The sequence below is a fragment of the Lepus europaeus genome, chromosome 19, assembly GCF_033115175.1.
Source record: "Lepus europaeus isolate LE1 chromosome 19, mLepTim1.pri, whole genome shotgun sequence".
NCBI classification, from domain to species: Eukaryota; Metazoa; Chordata; class Mammalia; order Lagomorpha; family Leporidae; genus Lepus; species Lepus europaeus.
Genome location: NC_084845.1, coordinates 16467233 through 16492527, shown reverse-complemented (window position 1 = coordinate 16492527; position 25295 = coordinate 16467233). Strand labels below are relative to the sequence as shown.

The 25295-nt window shown below is 46.2% G+C and overlaps 1 protein-coding gene across 7 annotated transcripts in view; it reads left to right on the top strand.

The window, feature by feature from the left end:
* Positions 1 to 25295, top strand: part of GARRE1 (granule associated Rac and RHOG effector 1) — a 98600-nt gene that overhangs the window by 411 nt on the left and 72894 nt on the right. The window contains exons 1-3 of one of the 7 annotated variants that reach the window (XM_062177359.1): positions 301 to 743; positions 23797 to 23944; positions 24100 to 24153. The exons of 1 other annotated variant lie outside the window; for it this stretch is intronic. The gene's annotated coding sequence lies outside the window, so the exon portion shown is untranslated. Of the gene's footprint in view, positions 1 to 300; positions 744 to 1667; positions 1765 to 23796; positions 23945 to 24099; positions 24154 to 25295 lie in introns of those variants that run through there. 5 more of the 7 variants (XM_062177358.1, XM_062177356.1, XM_062177355.1 and 2 more) reach the window with 5 other exon arrangements.

Here is a 25295-nt window from a genome sequence, read left to right as displayed (position 1 = left end):
GCCCGCTGGGCCGTCCGCGGAGGGCCGGCGGCCTGCGGGCGGCGGGCGGCCGGGGTCCGCCGGGGCTGGGCGCGGACGCGGCCCTCACGCCGCCCCGCGGCTGCCCGGCCGGCCGCGAGCGCCTTCCGCGTCGTGCCGAGCCGCCGCGAACGTGACTCGCCGGCCCGTGGAGCCGGCCGGCGCCGCGGGGGGCGGGGAGGGTCCCGCGGGGGCGCGGGCAGGGCCCGGGGCTCGGGATGGAGGACCCACGCGCGCGGGGCGAGCGCAGGGTCAGGGGCGTGTCTTCCTGCTCCGCGCCGCGCGGGGAAAGCAGCGAGCCTGGCTGGCATGATAAGAATTTTGTTTATACTTCTCAGAAAATTTGCCAGGAAGACCTCAGCGTGCGGGGGCCCCGGGTTAGAAAAGAGCTTGTCCCCGCCCCCCCCTCACCCCCCCCCCCCGTTCTAAAGGCAGTTTGTTCTCTCGTAAAACCCTCGGACACAGCACGGAGAGCGTAGGGGAGAAAATGACAGTCATCTGCCAGCCCGCCGCTCGGTAGCGACCACTGCGAACGTTTGGGTGACATCAGTAAATGTCGATTTGTGTTGTGTGTGTGTGGACCTCGTAGTAGACCGTCGTGCACCGTGATCTAACCAAGCCCTGTTGATGAACATTAGGTTGCTTCCCGTTTGTCACAAGATAAGCAGCTCTGCCAAGATGTGGCCGATTATCGTGTCGTGATAGATTTACGAATAGGGTGAAAGGTAACACTGAAATACAGTTTTTTTTTTTTTTTCTTTTGTTTACGTGTTCGGGAAATTCTGTTATAAGAAAATTCCATCCGTGTTTGCTTCTTCTCGTTTCATGGTTTATTTATAATTATTCTTTTTACTTTTAGCCATTTAATCACTTAAAATTTATTTTTACTTTATGAAATGTTTTCAAAATGACTAGTCGTTTATTTATTGAATATGCTGTAGCATCAGCATTTTGCCGTATTTTAGAGCTGACGGTTTGAGTATGTGTTTGTAAAGGGCTACTTACAAATTTCATATTTAGATTTTGTGGATGCTTAGATGTTTTCAGATTCCTTGAAAATATCACAGTGTTTTCTCAATAGCCTCTGTTTTTTTCTCTTTCAATGATTTTGTTTATGTCCAAGGGATGATTTCATATTTGAAATTTATTTTCCCTTATTACTGTCTTTTGAAGCAGAAGTCCAGTTTACTGCTGTTTCATTTGCTTTCTTGCTGGCAGGACAATAAGCTCCATATGAAGAGTTCAGGTTTGTTGTGGCAACTTTTCAGTCTGGCATTTGAGATTCTAATCTTCCTCTATTTTTGCACACGAATACGTAGGTTAGCATTGGAGACCAAGATAGAAAAGTTCTCAGATTCCCTTGGCAAGCCTAGATTTTTCAATCTAAAATTATCTCTGGATTTTTTGGAAGACAACATGTTTTAAGCATCCTTTTTTCTCCTTTTTGAACGTTGCACAGGATTCTGTGAAAATTTTACTCACTATTCTGTTGAAAAACTTAAGCCTCATTCCCCAGGAGCTCAATGTCAAGTAGCTCTTCCAAGTCTATGGGAAAATAAGAGCACCTGAGAGCTAGGACGGTGGGGCATCACACGGTTTGGTTAGGCTTGGTTACCCATCGTCTTTCACTCCTATGACTTGTTCTTTAGTCAGAAACGGACCTTCCCAGCTGGGCAAAGAATGTTGGTTTGAATAAGGAATTGTTTGCTCTGGAGCTGGAGAAAAGCACCTTGACATTTTCTCAGTGTAAGTTCACAGAGAGCTTGAAGTCTCAGGGGTTGCGCTCTGCATGTCTTTTCTGTACTAGAACCGCAGTCCTGCGGGTCCCCTAGTTGGTGCTAGCTCATTTCCCTTGTCATTAACTGTGAATGGTAAGCCATTCTTTCGTGAGCAACCTTGTTTTTGGTTGGCCTTTTCTTATTTTTCTAAAAAAATTTATTTATTTATTTATTTATTTATTTGAAAGAAGGAGAGGCAGAGAGAGGTCTTCCATTCACTGGTTCACTCCCCAAATGGCCCCAATGGCTGGAGCTGGGCTTATCCGAAGCCAGGAGCCAGGGGCTGCTTGTAGGTCTCCTACACGGGTGCAGGCGGTGGCTTTACCTCTGCGCCACAGCACTGGCTCTTTATTATTATTATTTTTTAAAGATTTATTTATTGGGGCTGGCGCTGTGGTGTAGTGGGTAAATCTGCTGCCTGCGGTGCTGGCATCCCACATGGGCACTGGTTCAAGTCTTGGCTGCTCCACTTCCAATCTAGCTCTCTGCTAGTGCACCTGGGAAAGCAGAGGAGGATGGGCCAAGTACTTAGGCCCCTGCACCCACATGGGAGACCTGGAAGAAGCTCCTGGATTCTGGCTCTGGGTCAGCCCAGCTCCGGCTGTTGTGGCCATTTGGGGAGTAAACCAGCAGATAGATCTCTTTGTTTCTATCTAACTCTACCATTCAAATAAATAAATACTTATTTTTAAACAATTATTTTTATTTATTTGAAAGGCACAGTTACAGAGAGGGAGAGACAGATCTTCCAGCCACTGGTTCCCTCCCCTAATGGCCACAATGGCCAGGGCTAGGCCAGACTGAAGCCACCAGCCAGGAGCTTCATCCGGTCTCCCACATGGGTGTAGGGGCCCAAGCACTGGGGCCATCTTCTGCTTTAGCAGGGAGCTGGATCAGAAATGGAGCAGCTGGGACTCCAGCTGGCGCCCGTGTGAGATGCTAGCATCATAGGTGGTGGTTTTACCCACTGTGCCACAGCGCTGGCCCCAAATAAAGAAATCTTTTTTTTTTTTTTTTGACAGGCAGAGTGGACAGTGAGAGAGAGACAGAGAGAAAGGTCTTCCTTTTTGCTGTTGGTTCACCTTCCAGTGGCCGCCGCGGCCGGCGCTTCTCACTGATCCGAAGTCAGGAGCCAGGTGCTTCTCCTGGTCTCCCATGGGGTGCAGGGCCCAAGCACTTGGGCCATCCTCCACTGCACTCCGGGCCATAGCAGAGAGCTGGCCTGGAAGAGGGGCAACTGGGATAGAATCCGGCGCCCCAACTGGGACTAGAACCCGGTGTGCCAGCGCCGCAGGCGGAGGATTAGCCTGTTAAGCCACGGCGCCGGCCCAAATAAAGAAATCTTTAATTTTTTTTTTTTTTTAATTTATTTGAAAGGCAGAGTTTCAGAGAAAGAGAGAGAGAGATCAGTCATCCATCCGTGGTTCACTCCCCAACGTAGTTCACTCTGCAATATCAGAGCTGAGCCAAGCTGGAACCCAGGAGTCTAGAATTCCATCCAGGTCTACCACATTGGTGACAGGGACTCAAGTACTTGGACCATGTTCCCCTGCTTTCCCAAGTGCATTAGCAGGGAGCTGGATTGAAAGTGGAGCAGCTAGGCCTCGAACTGATGCTCATGGGATGTAGGCATTGCAGGCAGTGGCTTAATCTACTGCACTACTGCGCCAGCCCTGATTGGCCTTTTGCTTTAAAATTTTTTCTTTTTTTTTTTTTTTTTTAATTTGAAAAGCACAGAGAGACACGCAGAAAAGAGAGATCTTCGATCTGCTGGTTTATTTTGTAAATGCTTACAACTGCTGGGGCTGGCCCAGGTCAAAACTGGTAGCCTGGAACTCCATCTGTGTCTTCCATATGGATGACAGGTACTGAACTGCTTGAGCCATCACCTGTTGCATATTAGTGCATCTGGGGTGCACATTAGCAGGAAGCAGAGCAGGGACTGGAACCCAGGGACTTCAATAAGGGATGCGGGCATCCTTAGCAGTGTCTTAAGACCGCTGTGCTGCATGTCTGCCCCTTGTCATCTGCTTTTTATCCCTACACCTTTAATTAGATATTGTACCTTTTCTCCTTTTTTTTTTTTTTTAAGATTTATTTATTAATTTGGAAGGCAGTTACAGAGGGAGGGAGAGAGAGAAAATCTTCCATTTGCTGTGTCACTCCCCAAATGGCTGCAACAATTGGAGCTGGGTTGATCCAAAGCCAGGAGCCAGGAGCCTCTTCTGGGTCTCCAATGTGGGTGCAGGGGCCCGAGCACTGGAACCATCTTCTACTGCTTTCTCAGGCCATTAGCAGGGAGCTAGAACAGAAGAGGAGCAGCAGGGCCGGCACTGTGGCGTAGCTGGTAAAGCCACTGCCTACAGTGCCGGCATCCCACACGGGCGCCAGTTTGAATCCCAACTGTTCCACTTCCAATCCAGCTCTCCACTATGGCTTGAGAAAGCAGTCGTAGATGGCCCAAGTCCTTGGGCCCCTGCACCTACGTGGGAGACCGGGAAAAAGCTCCTGGCTCCTGGCTTCAGATCGGTGCAGCTCCAGCCATTGCAGCCATCTAGGGAGTGAACCAGTGGATGGAAGACCTCTCTCTCTCTGTCTCTCTGTCTCTCTGTCTCTCTCTCTCTCTCTCTCTCTGCCTCTCCTTCTCTCTATGTGTAACTCAAATAAGAAATCTTTAAAAAAAAAAAAAGTGGAACAGCAGGGACTCAAACTGGTGCCTATATAGGATGCTGGCACCACAGGTGGAGACTTAACCTACTACGCCACAGCACAGGCCCCTGTTGTACCTTTTTTCTAAGGGACTTTGAAGACATTATTGGTCCTGGTGTGGATGAGCAAGAGGAGATGCAGTGAATTTAGTCAGCTCACATTTTTGCAGTACTTACGATACAATCCACTTGCTTTCTTGGGAGATCAGAATATAGAGCTGAAAGGTACACCTTAGAAGGGAAAGTCAAACAAGGAGTTGCCATAATGTGTAAGTACCTGGAAGGAGAGATACTGAATGAACTCTGCCAGGTCTCAGAACTCTTTCCAGTCTGGTTCACTGTGTTTATCTCCAAGGCCTAGAATGCAGTGTTCTGGAAATGCTTGAGTATTTGTTGAATGAATGAATGAATGACCATCTGAGAATGGTACCAAAATAAATATTACACAAATCTGCTATCTATAGGAAACATATAAGCCAAGAGACATTTCATAAATGTAGTTTAAAGAATTTTAGGGAAAACTTGAAATTCAACCAAATTGACCCAGCTCTAACCCTGGGAAAGCATGATTGGAATGTGTTTGTGGCCAGAAAGCTTAAACTTAATTTTGTATCCTCGGAAGAAAGACTTGTGTTCCTAGGAGAGAGTAGGGATGATTGTGGAAACTGAACTGTGGCGTCCAGGAGAGGAATTATGTGGTGTGTCTGGAGCTCCGGAGTGGAGCAGGTCCAAGGAACGAATGGGTGTGTCCCTGTTGGTTACTCTACCTGCAAGGGTCTGTCCCTGGCTTAGCTTCTGTCTCCCTGATACCTTCTGGTTAGGACATGATTTCACGTGGAACTTTCTTGCCAAGGAGAGAAGGTGAATGGTTAAGAGCTCTGCATCCAAACTGCTTGGGTCAGATTCTGGTCTTGGGGTGCTAGCTTACTGTGTTCATATTCCCATCTGTGGAATGGGGATAATAATAGCACCTTTCTCCCAGTGCTGCTACAGCTTTGAGCACTGCTGCTTGGCACCTGGTGAGTGCTCAGCAAGTAGTGGCTCTCACTGGTATTTATAAACTTAGTAACTGACCTTCTAGGTAATACATCAGTCATCTTGAACTTAGAGAACTTAAATCAGTCCTTGTGAACCTACTTGTTCCTTGCTGTACTGGCAGAGCTAGTGTCCACACTGTGGTAAGTAACACCAGATAGCCTCTTCTCACTTGGCTCACTGAGGAATCCAGCCTGCAGTTTTTAGGGAATGCTTCCTGGGGAGGGCAGTTCTTGAGTACTGTGGGGAAGAATTAGTCCAGGACCACAGTTAGGGGTGAGGACTCTTAGGCAGGAGCATGACATGTAGTTGTACAAAGGCATAGAGGTGAGCAAGCATGAGATATTTGAGCTGTAGGAGATTTAGGGTAAAGAGTGCACAGCTATGAATAGGGAATAGAGGGAAATGAGATTGGAGAAGAAAGTAGGCCATCTCTCTCTCTCTCTCTCTCTTTTTTTTTTTCATTTGAAAGGCAGAGTTATAAGGAGAGAAGGAGAGACAAAGAGGTCTTCCATCTGTTGGTTCATTCCCCAAGTGGCCACAAGGACTGGGGCTAGGCCAGGCCAGAGCCAGGAGATTCTTCTGGGTCTCCCACATGCATGCAGGGGCCCAAGGACTTGAGGCAAGCTCCGCAGCTTTTCCCAGGCAGCTAGCTGAGAAGTGGAGCAGCTAGGACTTGGATGGGCGCCCATGTAGGATGCTGGCATCACAGATGGTGGCTTTACCCACTGTGCCACAACACGGGCCCCAGGCCAGCTGTATTTATTTATTTGAAAGAGCTACAGTATTAGAGGGAGAGAGAGAGAATGACCTATCTGCTGGTTCATTCCCCAGATGGCCACAACAACCAGGGCTGGGCCAGGCTGAAGCTAGGAGCTTCATCTAGGTCTCCCATGTGGGTGCAGGGGCCCAAGCAGTTAGGCCATCTTCTGCTGCTTTCCCAGGTGCATTAGCAGGGAGCTGGATCAGAAGCAGAGCAGCCGGGACTCCAACCGGCGCCTATGTGGGATGCCGTTGCGGCAGGCTGCGGCTTTACCTGCTGCGCCACACTGCCGGCTCCCAGCCCAGCTCTAAAGAAGTAGCATCTGATTTATTGGGCAGTGACAATGATTCAGGTCCTACTGTGCTGACCAGGTTGGCTTTTAAATGCCTTCTGTATATTACTTTGTTTAGTCTTCACAGCAGTTCTATGATGTAGGTACTTACACAAGTGATATGTTTCAGCCTGCATACCATGTAAAGCAACCCTCACTATCTTTTGTATATAGGAAAGCTTTCAGTGATCCTGATGAAGGCCAAGCCTACCAATGACCTCTGACTAATGCAACCAGGGAATGCAGTGGAGGATGGCCCAAGTCCTTGGGCCCTGCACCCCATGGGAGACCAGGAGAAGCACCTGGCTCCTGCCATCGGATCAGTGCGGTGCGCCGGCCGCAGCGCCCCAGCCGCGGCGGCCATTAGAGGGTGAACCAACGGCAAAGGAAGACCTTTCTCTGTGTCTCTCTCTCTCACTGTCCACTCTGCCTGTCAAAAAAAAAAAAGTTACAAAAGTTAATAAAAACAATATAGTTGTAGATATGAATCAAACTCAGAGAAATTATTCAGTGGAAAAAACAAAATGCAGAACAGTATGTATATGTGGTTACTTTTTTTTTTTTTTTTTTTTTTTTTAACAAAAAAAGAAATCTTGGGCCAGTGCTGTGGCCCAGCAGGTAAAGTCATTCCTTGCAATGCGGACATCTCGTGTGGGTACCCGTTCATGTCCTGGCTGCTCCACTTCCAGTCCAGCTCCCTATTGGTGGCCTGGGAAAAGCAACAGGAGATGGTCCAACTGTATGGGCACCTGCCACCCATGTGGGAAACTAGATGAAGCACCTGGCTTCTGGCTTCAGGAAGCCCACCTGGCAGTTGCAGCCACCTAGGGAATAAACCAGCTGATAGAAGACCTGTCTCTGTCTTTTTTTCTCCGTAACTCTGTGAAATAAATAAATAAACCTATAAATAGATATGTGATCAGTTCCTAAGTACATGCAAAATTTCCAGGATGATAGAAAAAAAGAAAAAACAGTGGTTGCCTTTGGGGATGAGGCCTCAGAAAACCAGGCTGTTGGATGGACTTAGATTTTACTTAAATACCATTTCGTAGGGCATGATTTTTTTATCTTATGTATACGTATTGTGTTCTCAGTTTTAAAATTAACGAATTTAAAAATCATTGTGGTGTACAAGGCAGTCCGTCAGGTGTCCTTTTTTTTTTTTTTTTTTTTTTTAAAGATTTATTTATTTGAAAGGCAGAGTCACAGAGAGGCAGGGAGAAAGAGATTGAGTGGAGCAGCTGGGACTCTATATTCAAGTCTTGACTCTGCTGCTTACTAGCGAATCGTAAGTCACGCGTAAGTACAGCTTTCCTCAGTTTATCTCATTTGACCACGGGGGAGGTAATAACACCTACCTCCTGTGGTGACGGTGAGGCTCTCCTGAGTTAGTATTTGTACATCCCTTAGAACTGTTGCTGGCAGGGGTATGGGTTTTTTGTTGTTGTTGTTTGTGTTTCTTTTTTAGGTGTGTGGTTTTTGTTGTCGGTGGTGCTGTGGCCCAGCACCGTGCACTACAACAAGTGTGAAGATGTGTGCAGCCTCTGTCTTTGGTGCTTCTAGTTTGTTTGGAGTGGGAACATACACAAGCTAATGACAAGTATTGACAACAGGCCACAGGCGCTCAGGGGAGGCTCCGTGGAAGCCAGGGTGGCTCAAGATAGTAGTTTCACTGAAACGGTGAACCTTAAATATGAATAACGTCTAGTAAAATGAGGGGGAAGCACAAAAGGACTGGCTCCAAGGGTGCTGTATCCCAGACAGCCTGAGGCAGAAGAATCAGAAAAACAAACGAGCTTTGAAGGGGGTCTGCAATTAAAGTATGTTATGACATGGCATGTTGTCATTACGTGGCAGATTTCCTAACATACAGAAAATAATATGGTTTGTAGACGATTTATAAACAGTGGATCTTAGATGCGGTGATTCTACCTAGACCTTTGAAGTGTCTAAGAGGGGTTCTTATGTAATGTAACAGGCCCCTTAGTACACTGCATGTGGGTCATTCCCAGGTTGATGCCTGTAGGCAGTGCTAGCAGTGAGTGTTCGTGATATAGGCATCTACATTTACTGTGAATCTATCTCTAGGATTCTTTCCTAGATACAATACTGCTTTTTAAAAAACTACTTTGTGTTGCTTGTGTCTGGGCCAGTGTCAGATGAGTGTTTTACAAAATTGGCAGGTGCAGCGAATCTTAATTAGAGGGTTTTTGAATATATTACTTTAAAATTTCATTTTATTTTTTTGAAGATTTATTTATTTATTAGAGAGGCAGAGTTAGAGAGAGAGAGGTCTTCCATCCACTGGTGCACTCCTCAAATGGCCGCAACAGCCGGAGCTGGGTTGATCTGAAGGCAGGAGCCAGGAGTTTCTTCTGAGTGTCCCATGCAGGTGCAAGTGCCCAAGCACTTGGGCCATCTTCCACTGTTTTCCCAGACCATAGCAGAGAGCTGGATCAGAAGAGGAGCAGCTGGGACTTGAACTGGTGCCCATATGGGATGCCGGCATTGCAGGCAGAGGCTTAGCCTCCCGCGCCACGGCACTGGCCCCTCATTTTCTTATTAAAGATGACTTTGAGGTTAGGTTCTGGTCAGATGTAATTATGGCTGGGGAACCTGGAGATATCTGGGTGTGCTGCTACCCAACTCCCAGGTCCCAGACACTTAGGGGAACAGCAGTAGAGGAAAGATGGCTTGACTCCTAAACTTGGGTGCTGCAGGGTCAGGCGCTATGGCATAGTGGGTTAAGCTTCTGCCTGCAGTGCCAGCATCCCATATGGGTGCCGGTCTGTGTCCCGGCTGCTTCTCTTCTGATCCAGCTCTCTGCTATGGCCTGGCCAAAGCAGCAAAAGATGGCCCCTGCACCCATGTGGGAGACCTGGAAGAAGCTCCTGGCCCCTGGCTTCAGATCGGCTCAGCTCCGGCTGATGTGGCCATTTGGAGAGTGAACCAGTGGATGGAAGACTTATCTCTCTCTCTCTCTCTGTAACTCTACCTCTCAAATAAATAAATCTTAAAAAATGGTGCTGCAGACTCTGGTGTCCTACACAGGGAGAAGTAAACCTGATCCCTCTCATCAGCACCCAAAGACCTGTCCTGCTCCCTGTTTTTAAGATTTATGTATGTATTTGAAAGGCAGAGTTAGAGAGAGGCAGTGAGAGAGATATCTTCCATTCACTGGTTCACTTCCCAAATGGTTGCAACGGCCGGAGCTAGGCGCATCTGAAGCCAGGAGCTTCTTCTGGGTATCCCACGTGGGTGCAGGGGCCCAAGCACTTCGGTCGTCTTCCACTGCTTTCCCGAGCACATTAGCAGACAGGTGGATTAGAAGTGGAGCAGCCGGGACTCAAACCAGCACCCATATGGGATGCTGGCACTGCAGACTGGGGCTTTAACCTGCTGCGCCATAGCGCCAGCTGCGCCCCCATGTCTTAATGTGAGAGTGAATGCACCACATCCTTGTGCCTGAGTAACTTTGTCCTGTACTTTGTAATGTAACTTGGTGGATCCTCCTCAACTGTGTGCATGCTGTTCTTCCTTCTAGCTTAGGGCTGAAGGAAGTGGGAATGGTAGGCACACAGAGCCTTTTAGTTTGTTGGCTGGACTTAGGGAGTTGGGGCCAAAGCTGTAAGAAGTTAAGTTGTATTTCTGAAAGTTGCTGTAACTGTGAGGTATTGGCTGGGGTTGGGGTGGAGGATTGTTTTTGCTAATGATAGTCCAGGTGAAGAATTGCAATGGAAGGGCAGACATTTAAGAAACTAGTTAAGGGGCCGGCATTGTGCTGTAGCCGGTAAAGCTGCCACCTGTGGCACTGGCATCCCACATGGGCATCAGTTTGAGTCCCAGCTGCTCCAGCTCCCTGCTAATGTGCCTGGGAAAGCAGCAGAGGATGGCCCAAGTGCTTAGGCCCTTGCACCCAGGTGGGAGACCAGAGAGAAGCTCCTGGATTTGGACCAGCCCAGCTCCAGCTGTTGTGGCCTTTTAGGGAGTGAACCAGCAGATGGAAGATTTCTCTCTTTGTCTCTTCCTCTCTCTATATAACTCTGGCTTCCAAATAAATAAATAAATCTTAAAAAAAACAAAGAAGAAGCTGGTTAAGATGCCTGTGTCACATGTCAGAGTGCCTCGGTTCAACTCTGGCTCCTGTCTCCAGCTTCCTGCTGATGCAGACCCTGGGAGGCAGCAGTGATGGCTCAAGTCATTGGGGAACGCGCACATGTGTTTTCTCCATTTCCAACTTAAATCTTTTTTTAAAAAAAGATTATTTATTTGAAAGTCAGAGTTATACAGAGCGAGGAGAGGCAGAGAGAGAGAGAGAGAGAAAGAGAGAGAGAGGTCTTCTATTCAATGGTTTACTCCCCAACTGGCCGCAACGGCTGGAGCTGCGCCGATCTGAAGCCAGGAACCAGGAGCTTCCTCCGGGTCTCCCGTGTAGGTGCAGGGGCCCAAAGACTTGGGCCATCTTTCACTGCTTTCCCAGGCTATAGTAGAGAGCAGGATCGGAAGTGGAGCAGCCCGGTCTCAAACTAGAGCCCATACAGATGCCAGCGCTTCAGGCCAGGGCGTTAACCCGCTGCGTCACAGCGCAGGCCCCTCCAACTTTAATCTTTACATGCTTGACTGTTGTGGGAGTTTAGAAGGTGAACCAGCAGATGGAGTTTCTCTCTCTCTTTCTCTCTCTCTGCCTCTCAAGCAAAAATTAAAAGGGAAAAAACAAACAAGAATTGTAGTAGATTAGTCCTTAGCCTCTTAACTAGTCAGTTAGCTAGGCTTCTTGCACAACAGTTGCTTCCATTTAGTGAGGCTCAAAATGTGCCAGGTGCTGTGCTTTATGTATTTGTTTGTCACCACACTACTGAACAAAGTGAGGCTCATGAGTTCAGGTGACTTAAGATCATACAGTAAGTGCCACTCATTAAGCTGATATTTTGAGCAAGTATTCCTGTCTAGGTCTGTCTGACTCTTATAACCCATACCAGTAACTACTGTGCTTTGGCAGTACCTGGTTTCCATGAAGTTTTTCTTTGGAATGGAGCATCTTACCCAAAGCTAAGCACATGAGCGTTTTCTCCTTTGTCTGCTAGTAGACTATAAACTCCTTGAGAGCATATACCGTGTCTCTGTCTCTTCATTGCATCCCTAATGCCTGGAGAAGTGCTGTGCACATAGTAGGACCTCAGTAAATGTTTGAGTATGTTGAGTTATCCTCAGGTAGATGGTCAGGAGGCTGCTAGAATTTCTTTATTTCTAAATGTTTGGCGTGCTGAAATGCTTGTGGGGAACAGGTTTCCATCTGTGACTGACGTGCTGGCCTTTTTGAGGGATGGGAAGCTTGCTGGAGTTGCTGTACTGGAGACAGTGTTTCCAGCCTGGAGGAAGGAGTTGCCGTAGTTACCTGTTGATAAAATTTTTCATGGGTGCCTTATATTTTCAGAATTGATCTTTAAACTGAATGTTATTTGTCTAAAGCATATTTTTTCCATAGTAAGAAAAATAATTTCCAAACTATAGTTTGGTTTATCCATTTATATATGTTTCTAGATATGTATTTTTCCTCATTTGATGTTAATTTTGGATAGGTCCCACAGGCCAGAGTTGCTAAGAATGAGTAGCAGTATAGAATTTTAAAAAAAAATTTTTTTTATTTGAGAGTAGAGACAGAGAGAAAGGTCTTCCCTCCACTGGTTCACTCCCCAAATGGCCGCAACGGCAAGAGCCGCGCCGATCCGAAGCCAGGAGTCTGGCGCCTCTCCCTGGTCTCCCACACAGGCACAGGGGCCCAAGAACCTGGGCCATCCTCCACCGCCTTCCTAGGCCACAGCAGAGAGCTGGACCGGAAGAGGAACAGCTGGGACTAGAACCGGCGCCCACATGGGATGCGGGCCCCGCAGGCTGAGGATTAACCCACTGTGCCACGATGCTGGCCCCTCAGTATAGAATTTTAAGTTTACCTTTCTAATGCAGTTTTTACCAGCCCAACTTCTTTTGCAAGTTGCAAAATTTTTTTTTGATGTAATATTGCAAAATACATATTTGGTCTTTGTTTCTGGTTCCTGGCATGCAATTCTAAAATCCTAGAAATCACCAAAGGAATAAATATCTTTTTGTATGTTAATAAGTTGATTAACTCATTAGCTGTGACTCACAAGCCGTGGTAGCTTTGGGTTGGGGGCTGGTCACCAGAAAGGATAATAAGGTTGGGACTTTGAGTCCCACTTCGCAACCTCTAGAAAGGGGAGAGGGACTGAAGGTTAAATTGATCACCAATGGCCAGTGATTTATTTAATCCTGCCTGTGTAATGAGGCCTCCATAAAAACCTAACAGGACAGGGTTGAGAGAGTCTGGAGGGTTGAACATGGGGAGCTGACTGGAGGTTGGATACTGGAGAAGACATGGGAGCTCCACAGCCTTTTCCTGCATGCATTGGCATATAATAAACTGGTAAATGTAAGTAAACTCAGGTTTCCCTGAGTTCTGGGAGCCACTCTAGCAAATTAATCAAATGCAAGGAGGGAGGGAGCTGTGGGAACCCTGATTTATAGCAGTTAGCACAGGTAACTAGCGCATGGACTTGCGATTGGCAAGTGAAGGATAGTCTGTGTGGGATCTGATGCCCTTTGCTGGTAGTGTCAGAATCGGGCTGAAGTAGAAGACACCCAGCAAATTCCACTGGAGAATCTGCAGAATTGCTTGCTTGATGTTTGGGGGAAATTGCCCATGCATGTGGTGTTACAGATGTGTTATGAGAGGATAGCAGAGAGTTTGTTGTTCCTGTGTTTTCAGATTAGATGATAGCATGGGGCTTTTTCACAGTGTACTGCATGTAACAAAAACTTCAGCGTGTTTTTTTTTTTTTTTAAAGATGTATTTGAAAAGCAGAGTTAAGAAAGGTGGCAAGAAAGAGAGAGACACCGACTTTCTGTTAGCTGATTCACTCTCCAAATGGCGGCAGCAGCCAGGGCTGGGCCAATCTGAAGCCAGGACCCCAGAACTCTATCCAGGTCTCCTGCATGGGTGGCAGGAGCCCAAGCACTCAGGCCATCCTCCACTGCTTCCTCAGGCTCATTAACAAGAAGCTGGATTGGAAGCAGAGCAGCTGGGACTCAAACCTGCTCCCTTATGGAATGCGGGCACTGCAGGCAGCTCCATTGTGGTAGATTCTTAGTGTTGAATTTTTACTAATAGGATTTTTCCTACTTGAGTTTTCAAAGCTCAGTATAGGAAACATGGGCTTCAGATTTTGTTGGCTTATCAATTATTTAGTAATTGTTTTAACAGCAGTTTTAATAGCCACTTCTTGATTAGAAAAAAAATAATAGCTTCATTTTGGCTTTCTTAAATATTTTTCATTGATAGTTTTTATTCTGATAGGACTTTAATATTTCAGGAGTTTTGCATGAGCCTTCACATTAAAGTGTTTTAGAATTATTTCCTTAGAAGGCATTTCTGTATAATAGACTTAGTTTCTGGTTTTGTTCAGTTTTTCTTCAGGGCAGTCTCCCAGACACAGAAATAGTCTGGGCTTGGTGGACCCAGAAGTGTCACTTCCTTTCCTCTGGCCTTGGCTCTCTGTACCTGCCTTTCATTTTGATGTTCTGGTGATGCCCGCCCTGCTCAGTGGTTTGTGTTCAGGAAGCTAGGCAGGAATCACTTTTGTTTCTGCTTTGTGAACTTCCTTCCCCACTTCCTATTTTTACTGTAGTTGCACAGGAAATGAGGCGGTTCCTGACTGGCTACTGCAAGCACTGATTGTAGGTAGCAGAGGACAAGGCCTTAGGCCCTTAAAGCATTGTCTACCCTGTCTTCACAGCTTTCTTCAGGAGGAGTTATAGGAGGAAACATGATTTTGTGCTTGGATTAGATGATGTCATGTCCTCTTTAGCCTTCTAGGGTAGAGGGATTGCTGCTGGACTGAAAGAACTTTTGTGAAGTAGATGAGGGCTGTTTTCCAGTGGTAGCAATAGGGGTAGGATATTGTGGCCCAGAGGTTGTCTTGTGTGAACAGGAGCAAATAGTAGACTGAAGGGATGGAACTTGTTGCAGATAAGGCTGGGAAAGTGGATTTTGGTTACCATTTGGGGGAGGGTGGCTGATTTACAGGTTTGGATTGGACTTGAAGGGCTCAGCTTGTTCTGAGATCTTTAAGGAGGGTCCCAGTCTCTGTGGCTCTCTCCTTCCTCTGAACTCATGTATTTGTTTTCTGCACTGCTTATTATTTGCCCATCTCTTTACCAGCCATACCTCTTACTATCTTATGGACTTGTTATAGCTTAAATTACCAGGAAAGTTTGTAATGTCTCCTCAGAAGTAACTCTTTGGCAAATGCGCCAATCCAAAGCCAGGAGCCAGGAGCTTCCTTCCAGTCTCCCATGTGGGTGTGGGGGCCCGAGCTTCTGGGCCATCTTTCTCTGCATTCCCAGGCCACAGCAGAGAGCCAAATTAGAAGTGGAACATCTGGGGCCCGAACCAGTGTCCATATGCGATGCCAGCACTGCAGGTGGTGGCTCCACCCACTATGCCACAGCGCTGGCCCCAGTAAATTAGATTTTACTATTCTCCATCCACCATGGCTCAGGTGTATCTTCTATGTGCATTCATTGAATGAATAGGGGCCTACGTGTCTGCAAGGCTGGCTTTTGGGACTCTTAGAAGACACTTCGCTCAGGTTCTATACCTTGAAATTGCTTGTTCTGGAAGGCTAGTTCTTTGGAAGTTGAACAGTACTGGTACAAAGGAGAGAATGAGAGGCATTTAAGGTGTGTACAGTAACAACAGCTAAGATTTATGGAGCAGGGGCTGTGCTGTGGTGTATAAGCTTAAGCATCCCATATGGGCTCCGATTTGAGTCCTGGCTGCTTCACTTCCAACCCAGCTCCCTGCTAATGCACCTGGAAAAGCAACAGGTGATGGCCCAAGTCCTTGGGCCCCTGCACCCACGCGGGAGACCCAGAAGAAGGCCTGGTTCCTGCCTTTGGCCTGGCCCATCCCTGGCTGCTTGTGGCCATTTGGGGAGTAAACCAGCAGATGGAAGATCTCGATCTCTCTCTCTCCTTCTCTCTCTGTATCTCTGCCTTTCAAGTAAATAAATAAATCTTAAGAAAAAAAAAAAAAAGATTTATGGAGCTGTTACCTCAGACTAGGCACTTTGGTCAACAAGGATTGGCAGAATTAAAATCACAGGGTAGCAAAATGAGGAAACAGGTTATGAATGATTTTTTTTTGGGGGGGGGGACAGGCAGAGTGGACAGTGAGAGATAGAGACAGAGAGAAAGGTGTCCTTTGCCCAGCGCACCGTGCTGATCCGAAGCCAGGGGCCAGGTATTTATCCTGGTCTCCCATGGGGCGCAGGACCCAAGCACTTGGGCCATCCTCCACTGCCTTCCCGGGCCACAGTAGAGAGCTGGCCTGGAAGAGGGCAACAGGGTCAGAATCCGGCGCCCCAACTGGGACTAGAACCCGGTGTGCTGGCGCCGCAAGGAGGAGGATTATCCTATTGAGCCGCGGCGCCGGCCCAGGAATGATTTGAGATAACATGTTTTATTTTTTATTTTATTTTTTATTTTTTTTTGACAGGCAGAGTGGACAGTGAGAGAGAGAGACAGAGAGAAAGGTCTTCCTTTGCCGTTGGTTCACTCTCTAATGGCCGCCGCGGTAGCGCGCTGCGGCCGGCGCACCGCGCTGTTCCGATGGCAGGAGCCAGGTGCTTATCCTGGTCTCCCATGTGGGTGCAGGACCCAAGGACTTGGGCCATCCTCCACTGCACTCCCTGGCCACAGCAGAGAGCTGGCCTGGAAGAGGGGCAACCGGGACAGGATCGGTGCCCCAACCGGGACTAGAACCCGGGGTGCCGGCGCCGCAAGGCGGAGGATTAGCCTGTTGAGCCACGGCGCCGGCCTAGATAACATGTTTTAGATTCAGGATTGGTAATGCCTGTACAGCAGGAGTAGCAGGGAGTGGAAGGATGACCATGTAAAATGTGAAGGGCCTGAGGCAATGTCTCATGGGTCCAGTTCTAGAAGGGCACTCTGCTGGGAAATTCAATTGGCGGTCAGCAGTAATAGATACGGAGTATAGTCTCCTAAGGAGAGCTCACTTTTCTCTCATTGTTCCTGTCAGTTCCAAGAAGCCTGCAGCTTTAACTGTCTTGGAAGAGCATCTCATTAGCACGAGCTGAACGTCATGGTCTCGGTGTTTCACAGAGGCGGCAGTGCTGTGCTAGAGCAGCTTTTGGTGGCAGACCACCAGGCCAGGGACCCAGCTCTGCTGGGGATGACTGCCTTAGTCAGGTGGTAAGAATTTGGAGAACTCACTCACGCTCTTTGAGATGTTTCACTTTGCTGACAGGGTCTTTGTGAGAAGTTACACAGCACATGTAAAGCACATACCACAGGCTCGGCACTTAGTTCAGATAATCAGTTGTCTTCATTATAGAGTCTAGTGAGGATTAAGTAAGATGGTCTCTCTAAAGCTCCAACTGTGTTGCTTGATGTGTTGTAGATATTTAATGGCCCATTTTGTTGAAGAATATTTTTGTGAACATGGCCTGTAATCAGTAGCTTTTTTTTTTTTTTGACAGGCAGAGTTAGTGAGAGAGAGAGAGAGAGAAGGAGAGAAAGGTCTTCCTTCCGTTGGTTCACCCCCCAAATGGCTGCTACGGTCAGCAAGCTGTGTTGATCCGAAGCCAGGAGCCAGGTGCCTCCTCCTGGTCTCCCATGCGGGTGCAGGGCCCAAGGACCTAGGCCATCCTCCACTGCCTTCCCAGGCCACAGCAGAGAGCTGGACTGGAAGAGGAGCAACCGGGACACAACCGGCGCCCCAACCGGGACTAGAACCCGGAGTACTGGTGCCACAGGTGGAGGATTAGCCTAGTGAGCCGCGGCGTGGGCCTAGTAGCTTTTTTTTTTAAAGTAGATTCTTACTTCTAGCACTGAACTACTGTCCCTGTAGATTATAAGGTTTTTGTACAGAAATAACCATTAAATACATACCAAGGATAAACTACTCATTCAATGGATATTTGTTGAATATTTATAATGTACTTAGTATTCATGAATATTTTGAATGAGTTCAGTGATCCTGGGAGTTAGAGGTAGCAGGAAAAGATGGAGGAAACTGGTAGTTGTAATACAGTGAGTTATTGTATGGCAAAGTGAATGCTAAAATGGGGCTAAAAACATAGTGTTAGGGTAGCACAAGGAGGACTTCTAGCTCAGTCTTTATAGAAGTAGTTTCCGGGGCTGGTGTGGTGGCATCCCATATGGTCGCCGGTTTGAGTCCTGTCCGCTCCACTTCCGATTCAGCTCCTTGCTGGCCTGCCTGGGAAAGCAGCCAAGGATGGCCCAAGTCCCTGGGCCCCTGTACCCATTTGGAAACACAGAAGAAGCTCTGAACTCCTGGCTTTGGCCTGACCTACTTCCGGTCATTGAGGCCATTTGAGGAGTAAACTGCCGCATGGAAGATTGATGTCTGTCTGTCTCTCTTTCACTCTGCCTTTCAAATAAATAGATAGATAGATAGATAGATAGATAGATAGATAGATAGAAAGAAGTAGCTTCCTAGAGGAAGTGACTTCTCAGACATGTAGGAATGGGAATAAGCACAGGGAGCTTTCCAGACAGAGTGGAGCACATAGACAGGCGGTGAGAGGGGAGATGACATGCAAGAAGTGGATGGTGCTGGGGAAAGCTAAGGGAGGTTAAGAAATTGGAGAGAAATGGAGAGCAATTGCGAATTTTAAGCAGGAGAGTGACATGATTGTTCTAGAGCAGTCACACAGCAGCCAGAGGGATAGTCCAGGCATTTGATAGGTCTAAGTAATTCAGATAAGCAGTAAAGACAGCTTGAGTGTTGGTATGCCAGTGATGATAGAAGGGAAAGGATTTGAGGGATACCAGGAAGGCAGGAAGGATCAAAGACTACATAGAGTGTGAAGGAGAGAAGGAGTAGAGATAGCTCCCCAGGTGCCTGCCTTGTTTAAGTCAGCACATGGTGATTCCATTTGCCAAGGCAAGTAAGGAGCACGGAAAGATTGGGGCTTGGTTTGGGGCTTTGATTTAGGGGTCCAAAAAATAGTCTGGTACCAGGAGACAGATGTGGGCTAGAATTTGGAGCATAGGAGGAGTACATGTGTTACCTAGTCCTCCTAGGGATGGCATGCTGACAGCATGGAGCTCTGAGCAACCCCAGCAGTTGAGGTCTGTCAGAGGAGTGGCTCAGGAAAGCTAGGAGAACAAGCGTATTTTCACATTAGCGTGTACAGAGCTGCTTCACATCTGAATGTGGCAGCAGATAAGAATAAAAAAACGAGTTCTTAGGAGGGACAGAACAAAGGATGGAGTCTTTCTGGCATTTCTCTTGCCTAGATGGATATTTTAAATTTATGAATGTTGAGAATAAAATTCTTCAAAGCATTTTTCTGCAGTGCATTTCTAAATATGGTTTGTGTCAGTCTGAACCAGCTGAAAACATGGAAATGGTTGGGCTTTGAACTTTATAGACAATTACTGCACTAATCTGCCTAAAGAATTTCCTGTAGTGTCTCCGCATTATCAAGGCTAGATACTCGGAATTACATTGTCGTGGGGTTGAGAGGAGAGAACATTTTCTGTGGTTTTTTTTTTTTTTTTCCCTTTGAGGAGGGAATTGTTTGTGAAGTGGTTTTATTGAAATATAATTCACATTCCATACAGTTCACCCTCTGAAAGTGTGTGTATATATATATATATATACATACATATATAAAATTCAGTGATTTTTAGTATATTCATAGAATTTTTTTTTTATTTATTTATTTAGACAGGCAGAGTGGATAGTGAGAGAGAGAGAGAGACAGAGAGAAAGATCTTCCTTTTTGCCGTTGGTTCACCCTCCAGTGGCCGCTGCGGCCGGCGCATCGCGCTGATCCGAAGCCAGGAGCCAGGTGCTTCTCCTGGTCTCCCATGCGGGTGCAGGGCCCAAGCACTTGGGCCATCCTCCACTGCCTTCCCGGGCCATAGCAGAGAGCTGGCCTGGAAGAGGGGCAACCGGGATAGAATCTGGCGCCCCAACCAGGACTAGAACCCGGTGTGCCGGCGCCGCAAGGCGGAGGATTTGCCTGTTAAATCACGGCGCCGGCCGTATGTTTGTATCTTAAGACCACTAATATTGCAACCATTGCCAGGTTTCTATAGACCAGTCACTTTTCAGGTATAAAGGTTGCCTAACACAGGAACACATTTCTGGGATTTGAAGAGAATACCATTGAAAACAATCAGTGACTAATCCATGTCAGATTTCCAAAGTCTGACAGCGCAGCTGTTGATTCTGGGGACCCAACAGTGAACAAGCCAGTGCTGTTCTTAGGAACTTATATGCCAACTAGTAAAGTATACATTCACAAATAAAGTGGTAGGATGATTGGAAGTTGTCATTAAGATAGCACTGTAGGAATGAGGTGACCTTTGTTTACACAGGTTGACTAGGCAAAGTTTCTTGGAGGGTGAGACACCTGTTTTGAGAGCTGAAGGATGACAGGGAGGAGTGCTGCGAGTAGGAGGGAGGCAGGAGCATGGGTACAGAGCTTGGTGTGCTGAAAGAACTGGAAGATGAGCAGTATAGGTGGAGTTGAGTGAGGCTGGAGAGATGGGCAGGGCTGTTCAGGCCATGGGGAGAAGTTTACATCTCTGCTTATAAATTCTTTATAAACTACGTACAGAAAAGGAAAAAGGTTGGTAGAAAACAAGACAAATGAAATGAGGACATGGTAAAAATTGCTCTGAGAAGTCTATGAAGATCATAATTCACTTTGGCCAAATGGTCACTAGTTAGAACAGTTCATGACCAATGAGTTTGAAAAGATCTACAGAAAATACTTGAAATTTAGATTTTCTCCTTCATTTCCTGTAAATCAGTAGTTAGATATGGAGACTTGATTAGATTTTGCTTTAGTATTTTAGACAAAAATGTTTCATGAGCGGGACTGTATACTTTGTGTTTCATCAGTATAATAGGACTATAATGGGACCAGTGCTGGGGCACAGGAGGTTATGCCACTGTCTGCAGTGCCGGCATCCCATAATGGGCGCTGGTTCAAGTTCTGGCTGCTCTACTTCTGATCCAGTTCCCTGCTAATATGCCTGGGAAAGCAGTCCTTGGGCCCCTGTACCCACATGGGAGACCCAGAGGAAGCTCCTGACTTCGGCTTGGCCCAGCCCCAAACTTTGCAGTCATATGGGGAGTGAACCAACAGATGGAAGATCTCTGTCTGTCTCTCTTCTATTTCTGTAACTCTGCCTTTCAAGTAAAGAAATCTTTTTTGTTTGTTTTTAAAAGATAAGTATATACTGATATGTCTGGTTCTTTACTTTTAGTGATGTTAAAATTAATCAGTGGGTTCAGGTATTACTTGATTCCTTCATCATAAATTTTCTCATCAAATTTTTACCTACTCATTTTCACAATGATTGATAATTGACTAGATCCACTGTTTCATTAGGGTAGGAAAATGTTGGTTTTCCTAGCATTTCTTCTATATTTATTAGCTAGTTTTCTTTTTAAAAATTATATTTATTTATTTGAAAGGCAGAGTTATAGGGATAGAAGTGAGACAGATCTTCCATCCGTTGGTTCATTCCCTAAATGGCTGCAACAGCCAGGGCTATGCCAGGAGCCAGGGCTACACCAGGTCTCCAACTTGGGTGCAGGGGCCATCTTCCACTGCCTTCCCAGGCTATCAGCAGGGAGCTAGATCAGAAGTGGAGCAGCCCAGGGGACTGGTGCCATGCGCAGTAGGTTAACCCACCGTGTGTGGTGCTAGCATCCCATATGGGTGCCGATTCTAGTCCTGGCTGCTCCACTTCCAGTCCAGCTCTCTTCTGTGTCCTGGGAAAGCAGTACAAGATGGCCCAAGTCCTTGGGTCCTCGCACCCATGTGGGAGACCAGGAAGAAGCGCCTGGCTTCTGGCTTCAGATTGGCGCAGCCATTTAGGGAGTGAACCAATGGAAGGAAGACCTTTCTTTCTGTCTCTCCGTCTCGCTGTCTGTAACTCTGCCTCTCAAATAAATAAATAAGATCTTTTTTTAAAAAAATGTGGAGCAGCCAGGACTTGAAGTGAGGCTCATATGAGATGCCAGCACTGCATGCCATATGCAGTGGCTTAACTCACTGTGCCACAGTGTGAGTCCTGCTAGTTTTCTTTAATAAAGAACTTTCCCAAGTGATGTATTCTAAAAATAGTATACACTGGAAAGACAGGATAATTGACTGATTTTTTTTTTCCTCTCATTAATTTTTAGAATAGTAACTCAGTACCTTAACACTGTCAGAGCTAGATAACTAATGAATTTCTTAATGTCTCATGATCTCATTATTTTATGTTTAAAATTTTGTTTATTTGTGTTTATTTGAAAGGCAGAGTGACAGAGAAGACAGAAGAATCTTCCATTCAGTGGTTCAGTCCACAGATGCCTGCAGTAGCTGGTGCTGGGCTAGGCCAAAGCCAAGAGCCCAGAACCCAGATACTTGAAGCATCGCATGCTGCTGCCTAGCAGAAATCTAGGTTGTAGGGAGAGTAGCTGGGACTTGAAGCAGGCACTCTGATATGGGATGTGGGCATCCCATGAAGTGATTTTTAACTGCTGTGCCACATGCCTATCTCAAGAATTCCTTCTTGGTTTCTGTTTTCTTTATCATTTGTTTGCTTTTGTATTAAGGATACACTGTTTTAATCTCTCTTAGGGTATCCGCCAAATTTTCTAATCATACAATGTGTTTCTTCTGAGGGCTGATCTGCTTTTCACCCTTGTTTTGTCCTCTTAGTTTTCATTCACTGTCTGGTGATCCTTATCAATGAAGAATGGGTTATGTGTGTAGATAATTGGCAGGAGGTTCCTGTTTTCCGAGCAGTCTGATCTTAACGGGAGTTGGTGGATTCAGTGATCAAGAGTGGGAAGTTCAGATTAGATCAGGCTGATTAGCCCATTTCCTACTCTTGATTTCTGTACCTGTTGACTCGAAGTTGGGCATTTATCCAGCTCCTCTAGGAAGAAGGACTCTGCTGTGCTGCCCTCTTTCATTTCTTTTCGATCTAGGAAGTAGCCAGCTCTGCTGTGGTCTGTCCTGTAATAGTTTCCTCCACTTTCTTTCCATCTTCTAAACTTTCTCGTTGCTGTTAGCTGTGACTCCCTTGTGAATATCTTTACTGCTATGTCTTTAGGATTTGAAAAGTATGGAGATGTAATTGCTTCCACCTATTTATTTAGCCTGTTGCGTTGAGATGAAGCTCCTTGTGGCATACCATTGCTACACTTGATCTCAGCCAAAAGGCCAGAAGCAGTGCATACCATTGCTGACAACAAGACTGCTTGCCTGTCTGTCTTCTTAGTTGTCTTGATGAATGCAATGGATTTAAAGTTGTTCTCTGGGCTGGGTATTGTGGCACAGTGGGTTGGGCTGCCACTTAGGATGCCCGTATCCCATATCAGAGTGCCTGTTGGAGTTCTGGCTTCTCTGCTTCTGATCCTGCTTCCTGCAAGTGCATCCTAGGAGGCGGCAGATGATGGCTCAAGTACTTGGACTGTGCCATCCATGTAGCAGACTCAAATGAAGTTCTGGGCTCCTGATTTCAGCATGGCCTGTTGGGGGCATTTTGGAAGTGAACCAGCAGTTGAAAGATCAGTCAGTCAATCAATCTCTCTCTTTCTCTCTGCCTTTTAAATAAACATTTAAAAATACTTCTCTGAATTCACAAATTATAGCTTGCACTCTTTAGTCTAATGAGAAATTTTAGTTAACTCGGGGATTCACTTTTTCTTTTATTTAGTATGTTTGAGTAGAAGTTAGACCTCACTCATTGAAGCATTTGATCCTAAGCCTCCTGCCCTAGGAGAGGTGGCTTTCTGTTTCTTTCAGGCATTGCGGAACTTTACAATACCCTTATTGCTTGTTAGTACTTTTTTTTTTTTTTAAAGATTTTTTTTTTTATTATTTGCAAGTCAGAGTTACATATAGAGAGAGGGAGAGGCAGAGAGTGATACAGAGAGCTTCCATCTGCTAGTTCACTCCCCAGTTGGCCTCAGGGGTCAGAGCTGTGCTGATCCAAAGCCAGGAGCCAGGAATTTCTTCCAGATCTCTCACGTGGGTGCAGGGGCCCAAGGCCTTGGGCCATCTTCCATTGCTTTCCCAGGCCATAGCAGAGAGCTGGATCGGAAGTGGAGCAGCCAGGACTCGAACTGATGTCCATATGGGATGCCAGGACTGCAGGCGGTGGCTTTACCCTCTATGCCAAAGCGCCGGCCCCAACTTGTTAGTACTTTTATTCCAAACAAGCAGAGGTAATAAAGCCTGGGACCTCTTGGGTTTTGTGGACATCATGATAACATCGAATGTGTAGTGCTTAATATGTGCCAGACGTTATTTTAAGTGCTTTATATGTGTGAACTCATTTAACTCAGTAACAGTAGTTACTGTTGTTATTCCTATTTTACAGATGATGAAACTGAGGCAGAGGGAGGTTAAGAACTTGCTCAAGAACACGTAGCTGGTAAGTGGCAGGGCCAGGATCTCACCACTCATCCAGCAAGCTCCCAGGGCTAGCTACTGTTCCTTACTTTGGTATTCAGTCTCTGTAAGAGAAGTGCTTCAGGATATTTTCTCAGGATGACTTACCAATTTTCCTATTTTCTTATCAGTTAAGTAGAAGAAAACCTTCCTGTACTCTATTTTCATCTAATTTCAAGCATATTTTTAATTATTTGCAATAAAAGTTGCTGATGACTTTATAGAAATAAATAAATATTTTAAATGATGTGATCAGATCTGGGTTAAGTGTTAACCTGTTGAGAACTTTTTTAACTGGTGCTGCGCCTGCGGTGCTGGCACCCCGGGTTCTAGTCCCGGTTGGGGCACCGGATTCTGTCCCGGTTGCCCCTCTTCCAGTCCAGCTCTCTGCTGTGGCCCAGGAGTGCAGTGGAGGATGGCCCAGGTCCTTGGGCCCTGCACCCGCTTGGGAGACCAGGAAGAAGCACCTGGCTCCTGGCTTCAGATCGGTGCAGTGCGCCGGCCACTTGGGGGGTGAACCAACAGAAAAAGGAAGACCTTTCTCTCTGTCTCTCTCTCTCACTGTCTAACTCTTCCTGTCAAAAAAAAAAAAAAAAAAAAGAACTTTCGCAAACTGTTATGGTGTTTGAAAAGAAGTAACTTATCTTATTAAAATGTCCTTTTCTGCTGTGTGTTTGAGAATTCTAAGTAGCATTAAGGCTTATGAATACATTACTTAAATCTTACAAGTTCTTGGCTGCACTAACTACTGAGGTTTCTCACAATGAGTATTTATTTCCATGCAACCATGAATAGTGGATTCATAAATGATGAATGTTTTTCCAGTGAAAATTCTTTTTAAGAAAATATGGGAAAGAAATGCCCTTAAATGGATTTAACATATTTTAGCCCTTCAGACAGATAAATGTGGGGGAAAAGCATTTGAAAAATATTCAGAAAGCATTGGTAAGAATTTTATTTTAAAAATAAATAAAAGGGATTATCTAGGTGCATGTGTGTATTTTAAATGTTTTATTTTTAAGAACTGTTCAGTTATATACATTAGAGCAAATAATATGATGGCCTCTGTGTAGCCATGACTTGCCTTCCAGCGGTGTTTTGTGAGATGTCTGCTCACTGCTGTGA